Source organism: Cebidichthys violaceus, unplaced genomic scaffold (assembly GCF_023349555.1).
Source record: "Cebidichthys violaceus isolate CVI_PGR_0920_01 unplaced genomic scaffold, fCebVio1.0.p SCAF_260, whole genome shotgun sequence".
NCBI lineage: Eukaryota > Metazoa > Chordata > Actinopteri > Perciformes > Stichaeidae > Cebidichthys > Cebidichthys violaceus.
This window is the reverse complement of record NW_027176440.1, coordinates 33,263-55,475: the sequence shown is the minus strand read 5'-3', so window position 1 is coordinate 55,475 and position 22,213 is coordinate 33,263. Positions and strand designations below refer to the sequence as shown.

The 22,213-nt window shown below is 43.8% G+C and overlaps 1 pseudogene; it reads left to right on the top strand.

The window, feature by feature from the left end:
- The window catches only part of LOC137880059 (kelch-like protein 29), a 65,745-nt pseudogene that overhangs the window by 11,337 nt on the left and 32,195 nt on the right, over positions 1-22,213 (top strand).

Sequence of the window (22,213 nt, the reverse complement as noted above, 5' to 3'; positions counted from 1 at the left end):
AGAGTTGAGAGTTAATGCTTTGCATGTCGCGGCATCACACTCATCAGTAGGGGTCGGTGTGATCCACCGTTTATCAGCAGGAGCAGCTTAATGTTGCCGATGTTAGTGGAATACGTAGGGCTAATGACACCGGCGCTGTTGTTTCTCAAAAAATACGTCTTTGTCCGATGACGGATGAGATGATTAGTAATAAATAAGTACAAGTGCTTGTCAGAAGTATTCTGATCGGTGAAAGTATCAATACAAACGATGTAACGATATTCCTTTACGAGTAAAACTTAAGTTAAAATGCAAAATGTGTTAATTGCAAAAAAAAAAATTCAAAAAAATTATTAAGAATGACAAAAAAAGTTTGGCCACACAGATCTCTATATTTGTTACTATATTTGAAATGTAGAGTCTGAACGGTTTAGAGGGGGAGTTATTATTTGATGGAACTTCTGAAAACGTATAGACCTCTGAAGTAGACGCTGCGTTTCTGTACAGAGCCACAAAGCCCCCAAAATAATAGCAACTATAGCTGTGAAAGAATTGCAGGAGAGTACAAAGTACAGTGTTTCTCTCTATGTATTGTAGCAGAAGTATTAAGTCGAATTAAATGGAATTAATCTAAGTACCACAGAGTAAATTGAATTAGCCATGAGACCTGTGAGGGACTTGGTGCTACAGTAGCTTATTGCGTTACTAGCATGTGATACTGAGCTGAACTTCAGTAACTATACAAGAGATTTAAGTTCAACAACAAAAAAAAAGAAAATTCCACTATCACAACATCCATCTGATCATCTTTTAAACTTCTCTACCTGCTTATCCTGTTGAACGTGGCAGGGGGTTACCCAGCATGCACTAGCTGAGCCTGCATGTCTGGACTCATGCGGGTAGAATTTTAAACCCGGGACCGTCTTGGTGTGCGGCAGCAGCGCTGACCGCTGAGTCACTGTGCCGTCCGTTCATAACAATGACAAGCATTCTGGGAAAAACTGCAGCGTATTTGGAGACTATTGAAACAATAAATCTGGACTGCGTATCGTATTGGGGACGTTTACTGCGTCGTATTTTAATATGTGCCTCCAATAAAAGACATCAAAACATTCCACCAAACCAAGGAAAAGAGATGAAAGTGTAGCAAATATCTGTGTTATAAAGACGGATTTTATTCATTGTGTCGTGAGGCTGATTGAATTTGAGATTACGTCAGACAACTCTGCTTCAGTTCTCTAATCCTATCGTGCAACAGTCGCTGCGGTCTTCACTTTCCTCGCTGCAAAGATCAACAGCTGGCCATCAGAGTTACCTTCAATTTAAAATCCGTCCTAATCTCGGGGAAAAAAAAAAAACCAACCCGTTTTGAAAGCCTCTGCAGCCTCACAAATCTACAGGAAATGTTCGACAACAAAAAGGCCACACAGTGTGTATTCCTCTGTAATTCTGCTCTAATAACAGCCAACTATATTGCAACCGTAATCAGATTAGATACTTCTGGGAAATAACTGTTGATAATGTTTGAAGAGGAGGATAATATCCCTGTTCAAATTAGTCTGCAAATTGGAATGGAATAAACTGTCTGTTCAACATAATATTTTACCGAGTCTGGAGGCAAAGCAATCCAAAAGTAATTGAAAGCAATTAGATTATGATTACTAAATTTGATTAATCTAGTGGATTACATTGCTGCCGGACCATTTAAAGTAGGTAATCTGTAGCAGACCGGTAATCTGTAACATTTTTTCCAAGTGAACTTCTATCTCTAACACAATATGGCTCCGGTGACAGAATGCCGTTTTTACTCCCAAACGTAAAGTTTGTTATTTTCAACAAACCAGAAGTTAACAAATTTCCCAATATTCAATTATCGTCCGATTAACATCGAGATTAAATGAAGTAATAAGTGGAGCACTTCTGTACATAGTGGGGTGATTGTGTCTTATGTTACTGCGCAGGTGACTGACGTGACACCTCTAGTTGTCTCTGTGTGTGTGTGTGTGTGTGTGTATGTGTGTGTGTGTGTGTGCTTTTAAGACGTACTCGTCTCTGTCGGTGTAGCGTCGTCGTCTCGGCGCCGGTGGTCTCGCCGGTCTGATTCAGTGTCGATCTCCGCCAGCAATGCCAGGAGGTACTGTCATTGGGTTTGTCATTGCCTGTCATTTATAGAGATAGACTTTGTGTGTGAGGGGAGGGGGTGATTTGACACAAATGAAAATGTACGGTATGATTGTCGTATCGCTCCCCCCCCCCCCCCCCCCCCCTTCCATTATGGCACCCCCTGTTCATTTGATCTGCTACTGGTGCTATTATTGTGAGCTATAAGCTAAATGTCAGCCCACTTTGAGTCATCTTTCAGCCCCACAACACAGCCTCTTCCTTCTGTGTTGAGGTCGTTTTTTTTTTTTCTTTTGGTGTTGTTGTTGGAAATCCTCCAGCTGCCATCTCAATTAAGGAGCTGATTTCGGGTGGGGGGGGACGGGGGACGGCTCGCGCAGTCCTGCCGCATCTCGAGTGTCTCCTTGATGACGCGCTGGATGTCAGAGCGGCGCGTAAAGAGAACACTCTCAAGGTCAGATTGAAACCGTTTCATCACGAGGCATTATGGGGGAGTGTCGTTCAGTCTGAGGGGGGCAGTGAAAGCGCTGTCAAACGGGAGCCGTTACACAGCGATCCCATGTTATGTTGCACCGATGGCCAGGATTTACGGCGTTTCTCTTTCTTTTGCAGCGCACAGCTTGAGTGTGAACTGTTGCAGATCTGTGACCAGCCTTCTCAGTGGCGTCGCGATTTAAACGTCCTCACACGAACTTGACAGTGAGGTTCAGAACTACACGAGTGTGGGAAAACATCAGCATCACGTTTAATATTAGGCCCAGGTGATCATCCAACATGGTGGTTTTTAACGTCTTTCATTGGAATCGCTTTGTGATGACATCATATATCGTGCGACACAATTACATCGTCAAATTTGATAATAACAAGCACATACTAATGCTACATATTTTGAGGGAATACATTTTAGGGAATACTTTTTAAGATTGCGGTTTTGTCTTTACATCACACTACATTATTACTCAGTTCAATGGGATTAACACATGTGTATGTATGGAAATATAATGTATATTTTTCTGTCCAATTTCACTTTATGAGAAAACTTGTCATTCCTGCATGTATTTAATTCACACAGGTGCATACAAAAGATAGGCATGTGGTTATTTTCATACAGACTTTTTTTATATATTGCATTACCAGAAAACATGCTATGACGCGATACGTATCGTTATCACATTATGACCGATATCGGGACAGAACATTTTGGCCATTTCGCCACCGCTCCAATTTATATGCAAATAATGTTGTTCAATGAAGGCTGTGGCTCTTGGCAGTGTGTGTGTGTGTGTGTGTGCTAACTGAGTTTTATATGATAGTGCCAGGCGACTGGAAAATTAAGAGAAAATGAAATACATTCTGTATTTGACAAGATCGTGTCCTTCATTAACAGAGAAAAAAAATCATCAAATAATTAGACCTAGCATGTCCTGGTTCAGTTTGGCTCACAGATTTGACAAGAAAGTGATGTCAGTATCTCTGCTCGAAAGGCCTTTCTGAGTTTGACACAATCAAGGACTTGTTTGTTCACTCGTTGGGCAAAATCTTAATTATAATTCAACAAGCAAGCCATGTAAGCTGGCACTCAAGCTGAATATGGGCTCACTTTTACAAAGAGCTCTGCACATATTGTGCTTTGTGATTGTTTGTTGACATGCAGTCAGCCATTTAAGTCTTTTATTTTTTTTTTTCAAGAAGGGAGGTCTAGGGTGCTTCACACTGAATTCACAGACGGTCCTGACCAATCCAATTGAAAATGGACTGAATTATTATCCTGGGCTTTTATTAACCCACGGTAGAGATTATTGAAAATGAGGGGGATTGTCTTGTTCCTGCAAATTTCGTCAGCCAGTGCGGAAATTAAACATTTGATTGTTGGTTTGTATACGTGTTTTTTGTTTTTTTTCTCTCTCTGGAGAATAAAAGCAGTGAAGACTAGGTGGGAGTGTCTGTGTTCCTCCACAGAGTGATTACTTCGACAAGGTTAAAAATGAATAAGTGCAGCTGAACAAACCGTCTGCAATTCAATGAATGACAGCTGCTGATGAACACTAAAGACTGAAGGGGAAAAAAGGAATTCCAGTGGATTTTAAGACTTAGAGTGGTTGGGGTTGCTTTGGCATCACTAGTACACAGTCCCTAAGTACATTTACTCAGGCTACATGAATGCAATTATAAGGATCATTTTACGCTAATACATTTCAGAGAGAAATATTGCACTTTTTACTACGCTACATTTATTTAACAGCTGTTTAGAGTTGGCTTGCAGATAAAAAATTTTTTAGATTTTAAGTACAATTAATGATTATACATTACAGTAAATTAAATCACCAAGCAAATGAGAAACATTTGCTCTGCCGCAACTATCTACAACATAAAATTTCCATTTACATGTTCATGCATCAATAATGAATAATAATAATAATAATTTAATAACATAATTTATGTTACTATAGTGAGTACTGTTACTTTTATACTTTAAAGTACATTTTGCCAGTTATGCAGTGGACGTAGCTTCGTAGGTCTAAGGAAGTGCCTTTAACCTGCATTCTTTCTAATGGCCAGCAGGGGGCGACTCCTCTGGTTGTATAGAAGTCTAGTCTAAAATGACTCTACTTCTCTCTTGATTTATTCCCTCAGTAAACATTGTAAACATGAGTTTATGGTCTTAATCTCTAGTTTCAAGTCTTCTTTTCAATACAGCATGATGTTCATTAATAAATTATGGTCCTTTTAGATTAAAATAGACAATAAAGCATGGTATGCTGTAGAGCGCGTGTCCACCTTGTGATTGACAAGTTGCCACCACAGCCACGGTGTAGCAATACGTATCCGTAAAGCTACGTGAAGTCGAGGGTCCAAACATGATCAAGTAGGACTGTATCCTAGTCTACGTCAACCTTAACGTAGCCAAGTTGAACCCTCAGCCGCTATAGAAGTCAATCTTTTAGGGTAAGGCTGTCTTCTATTCCATTAGACATTTTTATTCATTTTAATTTTACATTGCTGTATTGTGCTTTTATGCAGTAGTTCCTTACAATTTAACTTTTTTGTCCCTGAACAGGATTGAAAGACTAATGGTTTAATGAACGGTTGATCAACCGCTGTTAACCATTAGCATTGTAAGCTAACACACCAAGCTTTGATATCGAGTGGCTGACTCCAGCACTATTGTGCAAAAGCCTTCGGCAGGGTTAAATATAAACAGACATGACATGAATAGATGTCAGGTGTTGTGGCTCTTCGCACTTTGAGGGTGACTTTTGAAATTACTTTGCACTTGCTGTTTATAAAGCATTTTTTTTTTTTCTCTTTAAATTGTAAGCTGACATTTCCGAATAGCTTGAGGATTCTGTCTCCTCTTGTTCAATTCCTGGCATAATGGTCTTTCTACCGTGTCCAGTGTTCCTTATTTTATGCTAAGGTGCCCCTGAAAGACCAAGGTTGAGCTATCGCTTTTCTCTTTGTGCTGAAGGCACCTACTTAAAATTTATTGTGGTCAAAGAAAAAGAAATCATTAATATTTATCAGCCAGGAATACAGGGAGAAGAAGAAATGCGATGGTTGTTCTAATTCAAATCCTTTAAATTTGTATTGAGCGAGTTGAGGATGTGACCAGAAATCTCTCGGTGTGTGACCTGCATATTTTCCTGGTAAATGAGACATGTTAAATGATGTGCCGGAGGGAAAATGGGTCTTTTCAAGCAGCACACACTGTTCCGATCATCACAGATAACCAAGCTGGAAGGCCAGGGACCTAATTTAAGGGCTATTTACCATGTGCCAGATTTTCAATGACGCTGCAACCGGCATGCAGAAATGGCCAAACAAATTTGAGAAAAATCTGCAAAAGAAAAAGGATTTCAACCTTACGTAACGAAAACACATGATCTCTTTCTACAGTTTACAATGACACCTGTGATTAATAATTCATCCATCCCATCTCGAGATCCTTTGCCGTGAATGTTTTGTCTTAGTACTCTGCCCGGAAAATGAGGGGCGATACAGGAAAAGAGGACCACGGATCAGAAACAAAGAGGTGGGATGTGATTAATTCCAGGGCACATCTTCTGGCTGTATCACCCTTGAATGATTCATCAGACTCGAGCAACAAAAGGAACACCGTTTTTTTTAATCAGAGCCATAATCCTAGATCAGCACTAAGGCGGGATTTGTCTCTAAACGAGTGATTGTTGTCTCTTCTCGGCATGTTTAGGCACCTAGTTGTAGAGGGGTAACAATAAATGTTGAACAATGAGCTCCCCCTCCCTCTGTCTCCCTGCCTTTTGTCATTTCTCTTATTATCTCCGCATTACTTGTGCGTGTCTTATCTTTTTTTTGTCCCTCCATTTTTCGCCTCGTCCCATTCCTAATCTTCTTTGACCATCCAGACATCCGGATTTCTATGAAACAGTGCTAATAAGTGGTGAGACTTTCCATCTCAAGAAAAACGATTTGTCGTTTAATTTGTAGGGACTTGTTGGCTTATTGGCTCTTTGTTTTGGTACTGCAATTAATTAATTTATCTCGCCTGTAGATGCTTCTTTAAAATCTCGCATATGTGTCATCAAATGTATGTTATAAGTGTGCACACCTGGTTATAGGTACGTATTGTACGTATAGACTGTGTGGGTGTGTGGAGGCACTGTTTGCATGAAAGCTATAGGTATGAAAGACCTCCTTCGGCTCTGATGAGTCACCCCAGTTTGAATAACATCAGCTTGAGAGGAACAATTAAAAGAGTAATTAAAGCATCCTAATGGCTGCATTATCAAGTTCTGCATACAACACTAACAGCATGTTAAAGTTATTGTTGCAGTTATTGCAGGTATTAAAGTTTATTTGACAGTGATAGAGGATGTTGTGAACTGTCTGGAGCCGGAGACTTTTGGCCTCACCCGGGCCCTTCCCTTGGAGTTATGGCACACTTGACTCAGAAGAGATTGCGTACCAACGAGAAATGGTGTTCTCTTTCTTCTTGTTTCTGCACTAAAATATACGGCCTCATTTCATTGGCTTAATGACCTCGTTTAAATGAGCGTAATGACTCTCACTAATGTCCAGGCATGGCTAAGAGATTGTGACGGTTCTCGCAAGCAACGTCCTCTGTATGCACATTGTATAGCTCCATCATGAGGCTTGGTCTCTATGGAAAACACAACCTATTTATGGTCCTTTCTCTCTTTGCTTGAGGTTGATACAAATATAATGCAACCTCTCCTCTTATACATTTTATGGGTTACAGTTTGTGGGTCACTCTGACGGATATCTAGCTACATTGTGGTTTAGTGCAGGGCTTCTCAACCTTTTGTGACTCAAGGCCCACTTTTGATTGTAAAAGAAAAGTCGGAGGACCACCTTCCCAAATAAATGAGAAAAAATCAACTGGGCTATGAATATGTGTTGCCTGTAGAAATATTACAGAAGTAGAACAAACAAACTGTTTTGAAAGTACAAAAGAAAATGGCAATTGTTAGTTGTTAAAGTCTAATTTTCAGTAACCAGTATAGCATTAAAGCATGGCCGAATTAGCAAACAAGCTAACTAGCCAGGTGTCCGCTAGTTAGCTCGCTAGCTAGCCAGGTGTCCGCTAGTTAGCTCGCTAGCTAGCCAGGTGTCTGCTAGTTAGCTCGCTTTCTGTGCTTTGTAACAGTACTACTCCACTGCTCGTTTTAGTCGTTACTAAACTTTAAATCTGTTTTATATTAAACAGAAGTTAGCCCGTTACAACGGTCGCAATGGCAACGGTACACATAAAACAGAGTTATTTTGAATGGGACTGTACGTTCTACTCCTATTCTATTTCTATGGTTGTAGAGCAGCTGTAATTATCTAAATAAATACTCTGCTTACCCTCCCCCATCACTGCCCTCCATTATGAATCCAAATTGAATGTATTCAGGGTCATATTTTCTCACCAACACGCTTTTACTGGCACAGGATTGTCTCCCACGTCGCTTGTTTATTTATTTAAAAATCAATTTAGTGTCATTGCATTCGAGGGAATGTAAGATAACTATCAGAGGAAAAACACTTTTATCTCTACCGGATGATGTGCAATTGGCTTGATGATATTCAGAAATTGCTCATTTTAATTTGACGCCATTCCTTTATGTGAATTCTAGAGCACATTTAGGTATACACTTAACTAGTGCATTCCCAAATTATTTTATTATTAATGTAATCCAACTGGCCTACTGGATGGCGCTCTGAGGCCCACCAGTGGGCTGTGAGAATAGCTGGTTTAGTGTTGTTAAATGTTACGCTCCTTTTTGGTTCATTGCTTCCCAACACTGATATCGTTTTTTGACAACTGAATTGAGGGCTGGAAAGGTCACTGAAATGCTAATGCCAAAATATAATTTCAAGTCAGCTCTTCAGAATTCACAGAGAATACATTGCAGAAGGGAAATGTTAAATCTCCACATCCAGACATATTTGCACCATTAGCCGTCTCCGTGTCAACCCGCCGTGTTACAGCTTGTGACGACTCCGCTGTGCCTCGCTCAATGTACAGAGAGATAGTTTGCATTAAAGTGTATCGGGGTGTGAAACCAGCACTTGGCTACCGTTCTGTGGATCAATTTAAATAAAGGACTATGCTAGACGTCAACACAGATCGATGTGTGGACGGGCGTCTTGATGTGGTCATAACCACCAAAGCAAGCACTCTTATCATAGACGGATGTAAAAGCAAGTACAGTGGAATATGTGACAGGAAATCAATGCTCCTCTGATAGGGACTGAAACCTGACAGCTCAATAAGCTACGGAGGGAAGATGTTCCCTCTTATTCCTCCTCGTCTTCCTCTTCCCACTGTAACTATATGCCATTTCTACAAGGGACTTAACAGCTCAGACCTGCAGACTCTTTTAGATTACAAGCTCCTGTCAACAAGTGCACAGGGAATCAGTGTGCAGGGATGTGTAAGGGACATAGGAATCTCTATAAGGCCACTTATGGCGCTGGGGAAAACAGAGGTGTCTTTAAAGCCCGCGTCCAGTGGCATCATTACCCCATTCTGATACAGTAAAGGGACACTCCTGGTCAAGAGGGGGGACCTTTGGATGGAAACTTTACCAAAAAGACGAAGTGCAACACCTGCTGCAAAAGAACCAATATTTTCAAGGGACCTCTGTCTGTATGTCCTTCTCAAATCTCAGGAACCGCTCATCCGATCTACTGCCCAGGTGTGTAGCTGGGGACCCAAGGACCTGCTGTTGTGGAAACTGTAAATGAAAACACTCTGGAGCCATGAAATAATGCACAGAACACTGTAAGGGTGAAAGTATAAAGATTGTAATTACGATGGAGAAACACAGACCTAACTATCAAGAACATCTTGTGGATTCTTTTACATAGAACAACAGAGAGTACTTCTGAAAACAATGTACTAAAATACATTTGTCTCTTAGCCAAAAACAAAATCACTTTCATCCAAATCCTAATCTTCAAAGTGGACGGAGGATCTTTCCATGCAGTGGCCACATCCTCAGCTCATGCTTTGTGGTCAAACACATTCACATTCCTGAACATCTTAAAACAGTCTCCAGATGAGCTGAGTGAACAGAGTCACACAGATAAACTCCTGTTTTCTGCACGCTAAACCTTTGCTGGGTCCAAATTGGTGCAATTTGGACACAGCTCCACTCTCAATACAAACAAACTTTTGAACAAACAAGCAAACAGCGGTCTGTGCAGCAGCGGGGGCGGGGCCTCAGGGCTCTGCAGACTGGGTCGAGCGTGACGCCTGCGAACGGGCACTTACAGGCCGCGGCTCATTGACCGCAGTTCACTTTGCCCGGCTTGATGCTGGACGTGACGTCACAACCAAACTCTTCATCACTTCCCAGGAGGCAACGAGCGATGAGCGGACCTCGGTCACTGCGAGCGCAGCTGTTCAAGGGGGCTAAGTGGACATGGGAGAAGTTCACCATCAGGGCTTTCAGCCAGAGAGAGAGAGGTTACTTTAACCCAAACCTTGATCTTTTCCTAAACCTAACCAAGTAGGTGGGTAGCCCTGAGATTTCTGGCAGAAAGCCTTGAAAACAAACTTCTCCCGTGTGCATGAATGTGCAAGCAATCGGCCGGTTCAGAACTGGCACCGCACTAGTTTGTAAAACTGGCACGTTTTTTTTGGGAAGTGCTTGTTTTTGAACATAACTAGAGCAAATACAGACATCCAAAATTGTTGTATCCAAGGAACATATAAACTACTAATGGTCTCAGTTTTTGCATTTCATTGATCAGTGGGTGTGTGATGTGTCTATTTACATCAGTGAGAAAGAGACAGAAAGAAAACACATCAGCCCCACTTCCATGCACATTGTAATTCTAGTTTTATATTTGGCTGCACGGACAGTTTTTAGTAACATGACTCATCCATGTAAGTGATTAATCATCTCACTCATGAATATTAATGCGGTCTTCTCTGTGTCCGTGAAGCAGAAAGGCTTTTTTTTTTTTATCTTTCACATTATCACATAACAAACAAGTAAATCGAATAACAAAATCAAATCATTTTAGAAATGCCAGAGGGACCAAATATTGGCTCACAAAATGCATTTCAAGTTTTATTTTGGTTTGTGTTTTGAAGTCCTAGTTTTCACAAATCCACCGTGTGCATGTACCTGCTACAAAGATCCAAAGCAAATCTTTGTAAGTCTGCCCATTTCACAGGCGCTGTGACTGATAAACTAGATGCCGAACTGTTATTCTCACAAGCTTGAGGTAAAACGGGGAAGAACAAACGGATGCCGAACTAGCAAGAGGAATCCATTTTTTGACACATTTACTGCGTGTTTGATTCTCTGCAATGCTGTTGTTGCAACTTCAGTATATGAGTCTGCTGAAGAGGGCTGGACACGTTTACAAACTATACAAAGCAAGTAGAGAATGTGAGTGTGTGGACTTACAGACCAGACAGAGCTTTTCTAGTAATAATTTATTTTTAAAAGGAAAGCGTTTAAAAACAGTGGTGATTGATAGCCGGTATACATTTATTTTTATTATTCTTACAATAGTGATATTAGTCTAGAATCTATGATTATTACTTTTTTGGTTTCCTCAATGATAATGAACTTTTTTAACTCGGTGTTGATTTGGTTTGGAACATTATTTTGTTTTCTCCACCAAATTGTGTGCCATTAAAAAGCAGAACAAGCATGGAGACATCAGCCGATCTTCAAAAGGATCCTAATTTTACTTGTCAATTGTAGCTTTTGACACAGGACATGGACCTTGAAATTACTTTTGCCATCTCTATAGAACAGCATTAGCATTTGAAATGCCTAAAACATTCCAAATCCAAATCAAGAGGAGCTCATTCACCGGCAAGTTGAAAAGCGTCTCCGAACAGACAAAAAAGCCTCTTTTTTTTCGGCCATTAAATCCGCCCATAATTCAAGTGAAGGTCTGTTTATCCACCTGCCGCAGTGTAGTTCATGGCTATATCTCAATTTCTTTAGGAGTCTCGGGTCTCTAATGATCCCAGCATGTCTCTCCAGTGTATATCTTACCCCAAGCAGTGCGCTGTGTGGACTCCCCCCCCCCTGTGCATTGCAGGGGCACAGAGCCGCACTGACCACTTCATCTTATGGGATAAACCAGCCTTTCAGACTCCTCTCAAGCCCTGGGGGAGCAGTGCTGCAGCTCCAAGACTGGAACCTCAAAGGTTGGAACACTGCCACGGGTTACACATGTGGCTGCCTGTGCACTGCTTTAATATGGACATGTCTGTTCGGCTCATGAAGTCTCTGTAGGCTAGAAGTCCGTATCGCTGCTCGAGTCGTGTCACTTACACAAAGAAGATCGAGTGCGAACACATTTTTTGTTGTTTTTTTCTTCGATTAAATGTCAACTATTTAAGTACATTTTGTTCCTTTTTACACAGCCCGTACTCTGTAGTGATTAAAAGGCTGCAAAAAGTAACGATAGTAAGAGGCTCGTGGGCACGCTGGTAATTATATACCTTAGTGGAGTCGTGAGGGGTTTTCGTTTGACAGCGCTGTAATGCAGATTCTGCTGCACCTCACTTAATACGGCTATTTTTAGGAACCCGAATGAAAGGCGATAGGCACTCTGTAGCCAACTGGCGTATTCATGTCAGTGTCCAGAGTTCATCTGAGTGGAGCCGTTTCGCTCGTTGTGCTCTCGTAATGTTGCAGCAATGCGTCATTAATTAGGCACATTCGCAGCAAATGTTGGCCATTGGCAGTGCCTCCAATTTTCGGTCTAATTGCTCACACATGTAAGTCTTGATTGGTGACGTTGCCTTCCAGGTGTTGAGGTGGTGTAGCAACGCTTTGGTGTGTGCGTGCTCTACAGCAAGACCTACTCCTATGGATGATGTGGATGGGAGGTTAAACGGAATACGGCCTTGTTTACTTTAATGCCATCTGTTTTTTTTTAAAAATGAGCAATTTCAGAGCTGGTATTTGGGCGTTTTGTCAGACCAGCGTGGATGCTGGCCAGAAATCTGCCTGTTCTGTACTTGTGGTCCCTATTGACCAAAGGCTGCTTCTTTGTCTGCCAGATCTCACAGTGCCCAGCAAAAGTCAATAGGAGGCTCCGTGGGACAGTAGCATCCATCTAACCGCCTGTCTGCTCCGTGCGTTTTATATTCTGTCTGTGTGTAAGTAAGTTATATCTGTTTAGACCTGCTAGAGTCCAGATCATTTCACAGTATATAAGTCAAGCAGAAGTCCTTTAAAGATCATCTGTAAATGTAGCTCTTCTTGTTGGACATGTGGGCTAATGAACTCTATGGAGTTTGATTAAACCTCTAAACAATGTGTGAAGTGATCACATAGAATATATATGTATGTATATATATATATATATATATATATATATATATATATATATATTATATATGGATGTAGTCACTTTGATGGCAGCCATTGGTTTGTGGACTGTACGGTTTGAAGCCTGGAGTTTGGCTTTTTTTTTTTTTTTTCTGTCGCCGTCTTGTTGTTGTTTTTTTTGCAACCAGAAGTGACATGAGAGGGTGGAGCTAAGTAAATGTGGTCGCTGAATTTTTTTAGGCGACCAAAAATGTTTTCAATAAACTTTTCATGAACGAGAAACACACAGTGATAGCAGCCTGTCAATCACAAGGTAACCACGCCCTAAAGAATACCCTGCTTTATGGTCTATTTTACTCTAAACGGACCATAATTCACTAAAATAACTACATGATTTTTTTTTAAAGAAGACTTGAAACTAGCGATTGAGACCATAAACTCATTATTATAATGTTTACTGAGGGAATAAACAAGTGAGAAGAGTCAATATGTCATGGACGTCTTTATAATTTGACTTCTTTTTGCAAACGGAGAAGTTGCAAATATTAGAATTGGCTTCCAATTTTCAGACCCTCCCATCACATACTCTTGATAGTTACTGTTTGAGAGAAACAAGTATAGGGGGGGGGGGCGGGGGGCGGGGGGCGCAAGGAATGTGTTGGAGGTGCAAAGCTGTGAACGGAACAAATGGACAAAATACAAACCGGCTTCCGCACTTAAGTTAAATAGTTTCGCAAATCCGTCAAACACAGCAGCTTCCTTGTCCTTGACGTTACGAAGTGAAAAGATTCATTCGAAGCTATTCAGCCGTCACAATAATGACATGATGACAAACAATCTATTGTCAGAATGTGGAAGCTGCTTGTATGTCAGTATGAACGTATGAACACGAATTTAATGAAATTCTTTTGTTCAGACAATATGCCAGTATGGAAGTTAAACCGCTATACAAGCATCCACTGCATCTCCAGCCCCGCCATATGGTCATCTGGGTTTTTTTGGCCTTTTCTGCCAGAACATCCCAGTATTTGGCTTGCAGATTGCATGCATTGTAAAACGCATTTAAATACTCCCCACGCTGCACTCTTGGCAAAGTAGATATTGTTTCCCTTCATATTGCAATATCAATATAAATTCAATTTATTTTTTTTAGCGCTAAATGGCTGTTTGCCCGGTTAACGCTCATTTATTAAAAGCAGCACGCGAGCCCAGTGCTCAAACGCTCACACACCCTGGGCCGCACGTAGCAGTCGCTTTTTTGCCCGGATTTCATCCACAGGCAGGAGCTACACAGTCGTCTCTTGGTCTCCAAGGCCGCCGCTGTGATAGGCGGGGGATATTTTGCTTCCCCCAAACACTCACCACATATCAGGCAGGGTCGTGGCCCGCTGGAGACCTGTGTCTCTCACTGTCCTCTGCCGGTGCCAACGGAGGGCAATAGGGTTTTCTGACACGCTCCTCTGGGAGGTGTTACCGTGACATAAGCATGTCTCCACAGCCTCGCGTGTCACAAGTACCAGTTTCCCCTGCTCTAGAGGCCTCGCTAGACCCACGGATGGAACATCTTCACGTCTGCGAGAAAACACAAGAAAAGGGAGGGGCCGGGGTCGAGCGAGCGCCGCGACCTCGGAGCACTCGTGGGATATTAGGCGGGGGTTTCCAGCCCCGCTGTTCCACTGAAGCTCGTCGGCCTCGCCCCTCCGTTCACGCTTCTCTTCTTCTTCTTTTTTTTTGGAACGTGTGCGTCGAAGCCAGGAGCGTGCCGAGCTGTCGGAGCGTCTTAGCTGGAATTTCAGTGGAAGTGAAGTCCGTTCCCCTTCAGTCGTTTGGCCCGGGGCTTGAAATTACAGAGTCTGTATCCGTAGCCCTTTCTCTGGTGCATCAATAGCTTATATGCCCACCAGGTGCCTTGTGTTGTGTGTTTTCATTATGTTTGTCTGTTGCGCTGCCGGGGGGGGGGGGGGGGGGTCAGTGTTAAGTGTTGGCGGCCCGGAAGGATCCGCTTTGTTTTGTATTTTCAATTTTTGAGTGCACAAACTGCCAGTCGTGAACAGTCAACCCGCAGTAATGGCTGACATTCTTCTTGTGCAAAGTGATATTGCCTCGATGCAGATGGTGACTACAGATACGACGTGTTTTTAAACTGCTGCATTTTCTTCAAAGAAAGAGGCAGGTGTTCTGAGCGCCGGCGAGCATTGTTCCTCAGACTCGTGGAAAAACAAAAGAGAATCAACGCGGAGCAACCCTTCTGGAATCCTCCCGGTATAAATAATGTTGTCGGTTTTGAAATATAATGTTTAAAAATCATTTGGCAGCCAATTTTCTTTCAACTTAATGTGACCTTTTCTTTTGTTCTGACTGAGTAATACGATAGTGAGAAGACTAATTATGTTACGTATTGGCTCAAAATCATTTTGAATTGCATGGAAGTGATCATTTTTGAATTGCACAAGGGTGACCGTGGCTAAGTGGAGAGCAGGGCCGCCTTTTCAATCAGAGGGTTGGTGGTTTGATCCCCGGCTCCTGCTCCACTAGTCTCATGTCAATGTGTCCTTGAGCAAGACACTTAACCCCAAAAATGTCTCCCGTAGCTGCGTCTACGGTGTGTAGATAGATTCTGAATTGTAAGTCGCTTTGGATAAAAGCGTCTGCTAAATGATCGTAATGTAATGTAATGGAAGTGAATTTCTGAAATGAGTCACCGGCCCGGTTCAGGAATTTGATAAGAGCCGCGCTCCAGATTTGTATCCATCGAGTCATTCTTCCACAGTGCCGTGAGATTTGTCTAATCTCAGCATCGGTTTCACATTCTTTAAGTGCAACACAATGGAGCCTTTTTTTTGGAGTAAAAAGAAATAGTACCTGGTTTCCTCTCTCTCTCTCTCTCTCTCTCTCTCTCTCTCTCTCTTCAGTATGCAGCCATCATATTGAGTACGCACCTTCTCCCCCCCGTCTGTGGCGCCACGCTGTTCCGCACGTCGGAGCGCCGCTCCATTTTAAGATGGCTGCCACAAAAAAAAAAAAAAAAATGGCGCAGTAGTCTCTTTGTTTACTCCTGAGATGCTCTGCTATGTTCCAGTCTAATAGATTGGACACAGCCGCCCCGTTGGTTCGGGCTCCAGCATTCAGCGCCATTATGACGGAAACCCCAGAACAAATCCACTTCACATTTAGGTGTCGGCGCGTTGTCATGGAAAAGAGATACCTCTATACAGTAAGTGAATGAATGTTCGAATGGAAAAAGAGTTGTGCGCTTTTGTGCACTCCTCAGCGCCTGACCGCCGGTCGGTTTCGGACCGCACTCGGGTTTGGCGCTTTTGGACGGAGCAGGAGGAGGAAAAAAAAAGAAAAGATTTTTCTTTTTTTTTTCTTTCCTCTATTTTAGAGAAAAACTGAAAATGATCTGTCAGAAGCAATGATACGAGGCGGTGTGATGGATGGGTTTGTCTTACTCTGCCTCTCAATCTTTCACTCCTTCGCTGCCATTTTCTCTCTCTCTCTTTTTCTCTGAGGAAAACCATTATTTCCATCACCCTCCACGATTCAGCCAAATTCGCTGCATCTGTCCATGCCTGGCCAAAGGGAAGAAAAAGCCATTCTGTCGGAGTTGAATTTCATTTCCTCTCCTGCACATACCGGTTTTTTTTTTTTATGATTTGTCCGTGGTGTGGGATTACAATGTGATATTATTTTATGAGTGCACACGATCTAGCAGGACGCGGCAGAGACTGCTGTTATTGAAATTTTGATTATAATTACATTTGTGTACATGCATCTCTCCCCCCCCCCCCCCCCCCCCCCCCTCCAGAGATTGCAGGCCTGACTGTGGAGGTGTACAATCTCTGTTGCATTTAAATGAAACCATAATGGAAGCTCCACACTGGACCACCAGAAATCCAGGAGCACTGCTGCTCTGATAAACCTGATAAACCCATCGGGAAAACAACTGTGCGTTAGCAGGCCTGATTACAATGTCAGCCGAGTGATACCACGCGAAGGTGAACCTCCTCCTCCTCCTCCTCCGCCTGCGGTCTGTTATTCTTCGCCTCGTGCGTAAAGAGCTTTGCCCCCGCAACAACACTGAACCTTTAAAAGGTAGAACATAATCAGCCGGTGTGGCAGTGGCCTGCGCGCCGCTGCTATCTCATCGTGTCTGGCAGTCGTGCTAATGACATTTCACGAGATTAGCTTTTTTTTTTTTTTTTAACTGTGGTGTTGTTACCGTCCTGCTCTGTCCCCCCCCTTTTTCCTCCCTCAGACCTCCTCTGTTGTTACCTTCTCCTGTTTTCTTTTTCAGAACCTGCTTTGCTCTCCCTACACCTCTTCTTCTTCACCCAGACCTGTTATTAAATCTCATAGCAGTTAGCTGATTTGATCAGTGTTGCGCTGAAACAGTGTTTACCCCAGTGAGACCTGGGTGTTATAGACATACTCATCCCCCCCCACCCCCCACCCTCCTCCCCTCTGTCTCCCTCTCTTGCTATTTTTTATTCTTCCTCCCAGAGTCGAGCAATAAAGTAATTTCTCTGGGGGATTGGAGCCCTATATGTTCAGGCAGTACTGGCTCATACGGCAAGCACAAAAGGTACAGAGAGCTGGAAGCCTATGCAGACAGTCCATGGCGGTAGTTTTTTTTTTTTTTTTTTGGTGGCGTCCTACACCGCCCGTCATTATAGGATTGAACTGGTGCAATAACTCACCCAGACAAGGGCTGGCTCGAAACGGAACGCGAAGGCAAACACAAAGCCATGAGCGAACGTTTTCTGTTTATTTGGACGTGGATGATGTGGATGACTCAAAAACAATCAAAGCCCAGAGCCGCGGGGATCATAGGCCCCTCCTACATGTACCCGCAGCAGATGGTGGCCAGCGGCGGGAGGTTCTGGTAGGCACATTTCACGCCGCCTACTACTGCGAGATGGCAGCGCGCGTAATGATAGATGTCAGCGTCCGAGGAAACGGCTGACGCGCCAGCCAGAATGAGAGCGCCGTCTCCTCCGCCGCCCGCGACGGAAGAGGACAAGTATATATTTAGGGCCTGATGCATCTTGATTTTATCTTCCTCTCTTCAATACACTGATTCTGGCATGTCTGCAACAGTCAGATGTTTGAGAAGGGGGGGGGGAGGATCCTTCTAGTTTTGCTGTGTGTGCATGTGCAATGTGCGTGCTCGTGCGTTTCTGCATGATTGTGCAGGGAGGAGCAGACGGACAGCTGCTTCAAACACTGAAAAGGGCTTTTCAAGGCAACTGGGAAGAAGATGGAGGGCCACACTTCAGGGTTTTGAATTACAGCACAGTATTGAAGAAAAGCACCGCAATTTCCTGTTAAGCAAACACCTTTTCATAGCAAAAAGTTCCATGTTGTAAATACAAAATGCAGGTTTAGTCTACCTGATAGAAACTGACCTTATGTTTTCATGTTGCAACTATTGCAGCATGTGGTCCATATGCACGGATGCTGTGTACGGTTAAAAAAAACACCAAAAAAAAAAAAAAAAAAAAAAACCTTTCCCCAGCCAGCTTGACAACAAACACAGAATGGCTTGGCACGACTCGAAAATTATTTATCTGGCTCCCCTCCTCCTCTCCAGCATGGTTTTTTGTCGAGTCAGAGGAAACCATCTGCTGCCCGGTGATAATGGGCGGCCAGGGAGGAGGGGACTGGAAATATGGAGAGCAAATACAATTGAGAGAAAATGACAGGCGCTCTCCCAGAACCTCCGGTACCTTCCTGCCTACCTGCAGCAAGTCTGCCATCTTAATAAACATCCCGTCTGATATCTCCTGGCTTCTCTCTGTGTGTGTGTGTGTGTGTGTGTGTGTGTGTGTGTGTGTGTGTGTGTGTGTGTGTGTGTGTGTGCGTGTGTGCGTGCGCGCGCCTTTCAAACTTGTTCCCAGTGTGTCTGTGTGTGCGTATTTTCCCATCTAACCTTGATCATTTTCAAGTCAGGATTGTTCCTGAGCCTAGCTGCTATGCTGTCAATGTGATGGTGCTGACTCAGAACCTTTTTTTTTTTTTTCTTCTTCTTCTTTCTCACTTTTTCCTGGTGCACTAAAACTGTGACGGATGAATTGCCTTTCAGCAGCAGAGACTTTTTATTTTTATTTTATTTTTTTCGCCCCTCCTGTTTTTCTTCCTCGTGTTTTGCGATAAATGGGTGGGAGTATTAATGAGAGAATATTACGAGGCAGGTGCAAGGGGCTGGAGGAAAGTGAGAGTCAATGCTGCGAGTTAATGAGGAGTTGCCCGTATATAGGGGAAGGTAAAGCATGGCTGGAGAGGAATACAGTAAAGCACACGGAGCGAGAGGGAGGAAAACTCTCATTAAAACAAATAGTGGGCTATAGAAAACAACTCCTCAACTTGAAAATGGTCCGAACTCTCCCTCCCCGAGTCTCCAGGGCTCTCGGGTGGAATTGAGCACTCAGGGCGTTCTCTGAGTAAACCATTTCAGTTTTCTCTTGTCTGAAGTCGACAGGTTGAGCTGGACAAAAAGACCTGACAGCCTGTCTTCCCCCCCTAAACCCAGCTTCATCCTCTCACTCCATCACTCTGTTTTCTACTTTGCCTTGAGATGTTTGCCTTCGCTGTTTTTTCTTCTTCTTCTCTCCCTCTCTTTGCCCTCAGCACTTACCAACTGTCAGATAACTTTCAGTATGAATTCATCAACTAAGTGATACTCATTGAACTTGTCTGCTCTCGTGAAGCTTTTTATTACAGAGCAGATGTTGCGCTGCGTCAATACCGTGTCTTTAAGTGTTAAACCCCCCACACACACACACACACACACACACACACACACACACACACACACACACACACACACACACCGCTCAAAGCTGCGATAAATCCATCCCAAAGTAGAGAGGGTGAGTTCTCCTGAAAGGGGATTGATCCGATATGTAAAGCTGCACAGTGAAACCGGGTTCTTTGGACTGCATTTGTTGCCGTCGTGGTGCGGCGAGCCACGCGCTCCGTCGGGGGCCTCCGTCGGGGGCCTCCGTCGGGGGCCTCCGTCAGCGCGGCTGTTGGGATGCTCGACGGCGCTCTTGATAAAGTGGAAGGCGGTGTCAGGGAGGATAATGGAATTGAGGGATGGAGGGATCAGCCACAGACACAGGAGGGGGCTCTGGTGACCAGGTCTTTTCTATTAACTCAGGAGGCTGGCTGGGGCGAGCGGGGGGGGGGGGGGGGGGGGGGATCAGGCTCTCCCTGCCTGGTTGTTAGACCGAGCATCCAAGCTGCAGACGGGGAGATGCGAATATTGCTCAGGGGTCCAGTGGTGATTGACCCGGTGTTTTCATCAGCCTGGGCTTGCCTGATAACATTTCAACCCCCCCCCCCCCCCCCCCACCAGAGCAAAAAATATTAGAGCTTTGAGTGCAAAGAAAGGCTTAGGGAACTCTTAGTTTGGTTTGGAGAAGTTGCATTGGATTTACCACCATGCACACATTGTCACCTAGCTTTTCATTTTTCTTTTTTGAAATTACTTTTCTTGCTTTACTCCCATCCCTGCGAACGGATTTCTTCCTATTTACTCTATTTGTCGTATTTGTGTTCAGAATTCTATTATCTCAGTTGACTGAACACAATGTTTAATTCATTGCAAAAATTAAGCTATACAACGTCTCAGGGGGAAGGATCTGAATTTGAATGTAGCCCACACTAGAAAGTTAATTGTTGTTAGTATATAAAAGAAATGCTGGTCTTTCTGCAAAGACTCTTGAGGCCCGCGAACGAGATTCTGATGCCCTTGATCCCATTACATATAGGCTGTAATCAGCACTCACTCACTGCTAATTATATGCCACTCTCCAGCATCAAGGCTCGCTTCAAGACCTTCAAAAAAAAAAAGTGATTTGTTGCACTTTTCATTCAAGCTACAAAATGAAATACTTAATCAAACCATAGCTTTTGACAAAAAAAACGATATCCGAGCCATTTGCAAACAAGTACGGGGTCTAAAGATCAGGCGGTTTGGTTTTAATCCTCGCACTTTTTCCTCATGCGACGCTCTAATCGGCGGTGTTTTTCCGTTTCTCTGCTGCAGGTCTCCGGTCTGTCTCCTGGAGACAGCCAGACCCCAGGACTGCTGCTGGCTCCAGGAGTGAGGTGGGGACAGACGCCCATCAACCAGCTCACACCCTGGGATACGGACGAGCCCCCCGCCAAGCAACATCGAGACAGCGAGCCCACCGGTAACGACTCACACACACACACACACACACACACGGCATTTACATACGTACCGACGGACACATCGGGTGGTTCCACCGCCTTCACACAGCAGATGCATGCGCGCACACGGACCGCTGCGCACCCCCAAACGGCCCCGGCCAGCCGCACCAGTATCCAAATGCTAATGAGGCACGCTGGCTGCCCTGCCCCACATAAAGTACACGCTCGCCTCCTCAACATGCATACTTTACATACACAAATCACGCATAATTAACATTCGCAAACACCATCTTTACATAAACCGTCTCATTTATGCATTGCGTTACAGGAGTGGCAGTGTGAGAACGAGAAGTTAAAAAACATAGAAATAAGTGTGAATCCACGTCGCACCTTCACAGCCTTCCATCTTCACTCCGCTCTCGTGTTTTTGTTCGTGTTTTGGTGTCTCAAGCTGATTCAGTCTGAATGAAATCGATGTGGTGACGTCCTTCCAAGCGATCTCCGCCAGGTCGAGTTCAGACGTCGACCTTATTCTATTCGTGTCCTTTTACATTGTGTACAGCGCAGCGCAGCGCGCAGACCCCGACGTTAAGGAGTTAAGCCGATGTCGAGGTTGTTTTACTCTTATTGTAATGAACTCCCCCAGAATGGCTCTGCCCTGGAGCGGTTCATTTCCTTCCATTGCTCTGCTGGCCTCTGCCTCCTGCTCATCATAAATGTGTCTCATTTAAGAATAATACTGGCACGGAGCTCGCTCCAGTGGAAATTCCAGCTCGACGAATCCAGATTGCAGACAGCTGCTACTCAGTGGTAGCAAAGCATCGCGCTCGGAAAAACATGTTTCAGAACCCTGCCGCTGCCTGTTCAACTCACGCCCCTCTAATTGTAATTCGCATATCTTCCGTATAGATTGCTTCGTGGATTAATTATTCATCGGTTTGATCGGTTACCCAAGAGGGATGTTTCTGTAGGAGGTACTCTCACGATGGGAGGATGCGCTGGCGATAAGAGAGCATGGAGCTCCGCAGCGGTGCCCCCCCCACACCCCCCCGCTGTGCGACCACAGCACTCCTGCTGTGCATTGAGGGGGCTGGCTGAATTGGCCATGAAGTTTCTGGAGGTCTTATTATTGT